At 35.9% G+C, this 7,327-nt stretch overlaps 1 non-coding gene across 1 annotated transcript; it reads left to right on the top strand.

Moving 5' to 3' along the window:
* Positions 1-3,753: 3,753 nt before the first annotated feature.
* On the top strand, positions 3,754-3,858 carry LOC112310017 (U6 spliceosomal RNA). Its single transcript, XR_002975336.1, has one exon. It is a non-coding gene; the product is annotated as a U6 spliceosomal RNA (small nuclear RNA).
* The last annotated feature ends 3,469 nt before the right edge of the window (positions 3,859-7,327 follow it).

Raw genomic sequence — 7,327 nt, 5'->3', positions numbered from 1 at the left:
GCCTCCTGCACGTGAGCCAAGTGCTACAGGAGTAAGAAGAGCAACGTGGAATCGGGAAGAGAAGTCACTTCCTTCTCAGTGTCTCTCCAGTGCCAAAACTTAACATTGCCCCAGATGAAAACAAAAATATTTCCAGGATCCAGCTACAGTATCCACCCCCCCTCCCCAAAAAGGTGAATTTGAAGAGGAAATAAATTGATAACTGACACAAACTTCAAATATAAAACTACATTTGCATATGTTCATTTGAACACACAGGCTAACAAGTATACATTATGGATTCCATTCAAAAGTTCAACCTATTACATTTATTAGGATTAGCAATTCTATCGACGGGTAACATATCTGCTCAAAAACTTAACCTCATTGCTTTAGCAAATATTCATGGAGCTAAATATATAGTTATCTGAACTACATGAGTTTAAAACATACTTTCCTAAGCCAACTTCAGTATTTGTTTATGAATGGCTCCAACATCCGTTAAGTTGAACAAGATCATAAACTGGGAATCATCCTAGAAAACAGGTCTCATTCAATCAGAATATAAAAGCAGAAACAAATACTATCATTTTAAAAAATATACACCCCACGTAGCTCTCTAGTCATGCATTTATTTCTATCTCCACTCAGACAAGATGCTATCACTTCTTTTCCAGAAAATTCTAATATACCCCATGTGATCATTAAAATCTAAATATCATGCTGTAGTTATTTAAAGGCATTTTAAAGTTGTGAAATGTCTTACAAAAGTGTGTGTGTAATGTATGTATATACTATAAAATAATAAACACTAATGTATCCTTTATACATTAGACCATTATTAACACCACTGAAAATCTCTGAGTGACCCCCCAACCTAGTCTTCTCCAGCAAACCCCACCAAAAGCAACCAGTTTCTGACTGTTGTGTTAATAATGGTTTTCACAGTTTTCCACATTTATGTATTATAGAAACATATCTTTGAACAATGAATTGCTTAGTTGCATTCTTAAAACTTTCTGTAAATGGAATCATGGAATCATGCGCTATCATGAGTGCTTTTTTAACTTACCTTTGGTTGATCAAGTAGCTATGATTGATTTGCATTGCCATATGGTATTTTCTTTTGTGACTATTTCATGTTTTACAATCCACTTTACTGTTGAAGGAGCTTTAAGCTATTTCTGGTTTTTTTCTCCTGCTAAAAACAGTGATGTTATAAATATATTTATACACATCTTCTGGGGCCTATGTGGAGCAGCTTCTGTTTGACAAGTGCTGGGCTGCAGGGTGAGCGGATTTTCAGTCAATAGTGTGCTGGACCACCCATCCTTGGCATTGCCAACACTAAGCACAGTACTTGAGAATTTTGAGTTTTTGCCAATCTTTTGTCTCTGATATGATAAGTTATTGTGGGTTGTTCTGCATCATTCTGTTTATTAATGAGATTTCACACTTTTTCATGTATATAATGGTAATTTATATTTCTCCTTTTGTGAAGAACTTAATTCTTTTCTATATTGTTGTTCAGTTATAGTTGCCCCCATTCCTCCCACTCCATTGCTCTCCCCTGCCCCCACCAATCCCTTGTATCCAAAGATAATCATGAAGGGTAGGAGCTCCTTCTTTAATTTGTGCTGCATAGTATTCCTTTGCCTAAATGTACCACAGTTTTTTGATCCACTCGTTTACTGATGAGCACTTAGGTTGCTTCCAGCACCTGGCTATTGTAAATTGTGCTGTTGTATAGGTTCTTTTGGATTGGTGTTTCAGGATTCTAGGGTATAATCCCAGCAGTGGAATCACTGGATCAAAAGGCAGTTCCATTTTTAGTTTTCTGAGGAAATTTCATACTGTTTCCCATAGTGGCTGCACCAGTCTGCATTCCCACCAACAGTGCACTAGGGTTCCCTTTTCTCCACAACCTCATCAGCACTTGTTGTTTGTTGATTTGTTTATGATGGTCATTCTGACCTGTGTGAATTGGTATTTCATTGTGGTTTTAATGTGCATCTCTCTGATGGCGAGTGATTCTTATGCCCATTAAAAAACTCTAAATTGCTGTATCTTGTTACTGATTTGTAGTAATCATTAATAAATTTTAGAAGCAAAAATTTGTCAGTTAATTGTGTTGCAAATATCCTTTCCCATTAAAATGCTTTTCTTTATAGTCTTTAAATACTGTAATTTGATGAATTCAAAATGTGATTGTAGTCAAGTCTCTCAATTTTTTCCTTTGTGTCCTTCACTTTTGTGCATTTGGAAAATTCTATAATCTTGACAGCTGAACAAACATCTTCTATATTTTCTTCTAAAAGTTGAAGAAATTATTTTTAAATGCTTTTTATTAGGCTCAAATTAATTTTTTGCATATATTAGGAATATATTTTAATTGCTTATAAATAACAAATTGTTCCAACATTGGCTTTTGAATATTTTAATGTTTTTCTACTGATTTGCATTACCAGCCACAACCTAAAACAGGGTCTCATGTTTGGATCTATTTCTGGATTCTTTCTCTGCCTTTAATTTATTCTGTGCCATTACCACAATAACGTAATTAGCATTAAAAATCTTACCTGGTCATTCTTCTTCAGCAGTATCTTGGCTTCTCTGAGCTCTTTGCTATTCCATAAATCTTCAAGAATCAGCTTGTCAGGGTTTTTGAAATATACCAGTAAGAGTTTGCTTTGCAACTTCATCAAATCTGTAGAACAGTTTGAGGAAAATTGACATTTTTACTACATTGGGTTTGCCTACCTCAAATAAGCACTTTTTAAATGTTTCATAATATCACATAAATTTTACCTAAAAAAAGGTTTTGAATATGTTTTGCTGTGTTCAGTCCTACAATCTTTGATTTTTCTTATTATATTCTAAGTGGCATTTTCAGGTTTCATTTCCTGTTTATTTTGTAATATGCAGATGTGCAATTGATTTTTATATTGATTTTGTATTTAGCAAACTTGTTAAACTCCAGTATTGATTGAAATATGTTGTCTGTAGATTCATTTACGCTTTCTATGTCATTTGAAAATAATGACAGTTTTGCTTCTTCCTTTCTGTATGTCTTTTTCTTTCCTATTGTCCAGGTAAATACCTCTACTACAGTGTTAATTATGAATAGCTGCAGTGGGCTTATATTAGTTTTTAATCCTTTCTGTAGGTTTTTTAAAATACACTTCCTTCTATTTATTTCCTTGTTTATTCATTACTTTTAGTTTTGTGTTTTAATTTTTTAACATATAAAAATATTTTATATTCTGTGTCTGATAATTTCAATATCCGCAGTACTTGTTTTTGTGATTCTTTAGTTTATTGTTTTTGTTGACTCTCCACAGGTGACAAATAAGTGAAAATAATCCCATGTGGCTAGTATTTTCTCCCTTTCGACTCCCCTGGCCTTTTCTGGGTTCCTTGACTGTGCCTTGGCTTTTCCCCCATTTGGGTCTTTGCATGTGATATTCCTCAGTGTGATTCTTCTTTCACTTTTACATTTAAATATACTCTATGCATCCTTCAGAGTGCCATGGAGCATTACTTCCAATCCTAAACTAAGACTGAGTTACTATTACATGACTTCATTATTCTCTTTCTTCCTTATAGCAGTTGTTACAAATATTATAAGGAACTGAGTATTGAAATAATTAATAAGTATATAACTTTTTAAGATATAAGCTCCGGAAAGGTCGAGTGTATTTACTTTTTAATACTGTATTTCTACTGCCTAACACAATATTTTTAGATGGGAAACAGTGAATAAATAGTTTTAGTAACCACTTCGGCAGCATGTACACTAAAACCGGAACAACATAGAGAGGATTACCGTGGCCCCTGCACAAGGATGACATGCAGAGTCCTGAAGTGTTCCATTAAAAAAAATCCCACTAAGTATTTTAAAGTGAATGAAGTCATTCCACAAGAAACATTGCGTGAAAACTTAAGCCATTTTTGTCATGAAGATCTATGCAACTTAATGTTATCAAATATTGCTAGTAAGATTAAAGATATGTAAGATGTTCAGGTAAAATTTACAGAAATTTACTGGAACTTAAAAAGTTTATTAATGTTGGAAATATTTTGCATTCTAAACAGAATACCTATATAGTCTGAGTATGGCCCAAGGACCACTAATTGTCACATGTATGGTGAACCAATGCCATCTGTCACGTGTGGTGACAGGGGTCTTGTCACAAGTGAAACAAGGCAGTAATGGGAAAAAGAAGGAGTGGAGTTGTGAACAGAACTTGGGATTTCAGAGTGGGCAGTTGAACAACATGAGAGAACATGCCCCAGGGGTGTGACTATAGAGGATACATGTAATTGCACATCATATTTAACCCTCCAAATCGTTTAAGTATGGTTACTATTATTTAAAAAGAAATAAGTCATTTTATTTTTCCCCAGAAAATCTTACAACGTACCTAAACTATCTTTATATATGTGGGTATGTACAGGTATATACACATATATAAATCTTTCTCGGTGTAATGGTAAAGCATTTTATTCTGATTCAGCAGAGTTGGAGTATAGTCCTCTAATATTAATAATTAAAATACTTCTATATGATATAAATTGTGAGGGAAAGAAATCATATATTCTAATATCTCCTTTTTCCTCTTTGGGTCAGAGAATCTCACTTTCCACAGCATATTTTCTTGTTTTTAGTTAAGTTCAAAACATACTTTTTGAAGGCTTTTTCTGAACCAGGCAGGGTGCTACTTGCTGCAGAACATATAAATAAGTTACAGTCTCTGCCTTCACTGAACCAAATTGTTTCAACAATAGATGTATGAAGAAAACCCCAGATTACAAGGTAACTTGGTTTCCTGCAAAGGCAGGTGGTCATATAAATTTCACAGACATCCTAGGAAAAAAATTATTTTGCATGGCTCTGTATGCATTGATTCGGGTTCAAGTGCTGAGTGGCATTCCTACCCTAAGGATACGCGTACGGTTGCATCGCTACCTTTTTTACTCTTGACTTCTTTGTATAACAACTAAGAAAGAAAGAAAGGAAGAAAGGAAGAAAGGAAGGAAGGAAGGAAGGAAGGAAGGAAGGAAGGAAGGAAGGAAGGAAGGAAGGAAGAAAAAGAAAGAAAGAAAGAAAGAAAGAAAGAAAGAAAGAAAGAAAGAAAGAAAGAAAGAAAGAAAGAAAGAAAGAAAGAAAGAAAGAAAGAAAGAAAGAGAGAGAAATCCGTATCTGACTCTGTGTGGTTTGGAAGATGCATTTTTGAAACAGGAACATTGCCTGGATTAGTGTTGTGTAATATTATTATAGACCAGTCACAGTGGAGCTGTGTTCCCAGAATTATTTCGTCAACTTATCTCTCATTCTGTTTAAGACTCTGCTAAAGTCATGACCTGCCTCCAGGACTTGTTTCTTCCTGCACCATTCATATAATTGTTGATCAGCTTCCCAGGGTGCAGCGAAGCTTATGATGCCTTCATAATGTCAAAAGATGTCAACCTACCCCTACGTGCTGGATGATCTTTACCATCTGTTTCCTCAACAACCTCCTTATGAGCTGCTTCGTGTAAAACCAGCATTGCAATACCCAGCATTATATGGTCCCCTTTTTAATTTGGGTCAGAGCTACCACTGCCACCTGTACAAATTTGGCCAGCCGTGATAGGCTCAGAACAGTTTGAGAGAATACAAAATGAAGAGGGGTTGTAATAGAGTAAGTGACATGTTGGAGAAAAGACTTGAATCATGATAGAATGGTCAAATGTTCCTTGGTTGAGAAAAAAAAAGTACACCATCCAGAACATGTGGAAAAAATGCGCTATAATGAAAATAAAAAAATATTTATATTTTAAGTATAACATTAAAAGAACAAAAAGAATGATAACAAATCGGCATGGCATGGAGGGAAGGGTAAACGGGGTAGGTATGTGTATTTGATCTGGATCCAGAAATGAGAAAACTGACCACTTACCTTGTGCTAAGTCACTTTATGGATGTTTTGTTCTTTTCCTTTTCACCAAATTCTGCAGTGGAGATTATTATTTCCAAAGGAGAAACCCTAATAATTAGAGAGATTACCAAGTGTGCTCAAGGTTATATTCTTAGCAAGTAAAAAAAAAAAATCAAGATGCAAACCTAAGCCTGTCCAGTGTCCAAGGGCATGCTCTCTCATAGCCTACAATACTTCCCAGTTATTAGGAAATAATAACTATGAAATAAAATTATCATTTAGTGTGTGCTTGATACAAGGTGAGTGCTTAACTAATGCTAAATGTCATTTGGTGCTTTTCTATTGAGTTACCACACAGTTAGAACTTTCTGGGAAAAGAGAAACCACCAACAGAGTCAGCAGGATACACAAACCAGGAGTAGCTACTGCTGGTTTGTGTATCCGGTGTTTTTTATGGTGTTTAGAGTACTTAGCACAGTCCTTTTCAAAATAGACAGGGCATAAGAATCATTTGGGGATGTTCTTAAAATGCAGGCTCTGATTTGGTAGGTCTAGGGAGCCTCAAGGTACTGCATATCCAGTAAGGCTCACAGATGTTGCTGATGTTCCCGGTCCAAGGACCACACTTTGAGTAACAGAAGCTTCAACACCTGCCTAAGGGGCCCTGGGGCATTTATTTCACATGCAATTACGGTGCCATTGTTACTGCATTAGAACACTTGAATGTGAAGTTTGGGGATCTGAATTCTCTACCAATCCCCAGGTTCTTTTTTGCATTGTAAAATTTAAGAACCTTATGTGGTCTGAAAGTAATCTGTCACACTGTGCCATTGTGAGACACCAGAAATTTTAGCTTTTGTTCTCACGTTCTGGTAAGGTTCCTATTTTAACTTGTTGAAAGATTTTTCCGGGCTTGTCCTGTGATTCTTCTATCACGTTATTTTGAGAATCAGCGATGAATGTATTAGGGGCAAGTTTGGAGTACCACAGCGTCTTCTGATGTATACTGCTTTTGTTCAGTGTGAAGAGTGACACCCCTGAATTTTTCCCCGTTCCTTTGTATTTTATCCTCTTTCTTCAGGGAGATGATTCCATAAAGTGGTGAATTTAAATGAACAGAGTTATTCCAGGCCTGTTCTCTGACATGAGCGTTTACCCTAGACTTTAGGGAGGGTGTGTGTGTATTACATCTTGAGACTAGGCTGATGAAGCAGCCAGCCACATTTAGTGAGTAATGACCAGTGAGAGTCCCTGTGGAATCCCATAAAGGAAATAAAAAAACAGGATGTCGAAGGAGTGAAGGAGAGATGTACACCCAGAGGCCCGCAAAGAAAAGTCGCAGAAAGGACAGAATATAGAACGATGCTCATGAGTGCTAATAGGTTAGTTTTGTGTATCAAGACAGAGTTCTCCGGGGAGCTTGCGTG

This window comes from Desmodus rotundus, chromosome 8 (assembly GCF_022682495.2).
Source record: "Desmodus rotundus isolate HL8 chromosome 8, HLdesRot8A.1, whole genome shotgun sequence".
Classification (NCBI taxonomy): Eukaryota; Metazoa; Chordata; class Mammalia; order Chiroptera; family Phyllostomidae; genus Desmodus; species Desmodus rotundus.
This window is presented reverse-complemented; position numbering and strand designations above follow the sequence as displayed.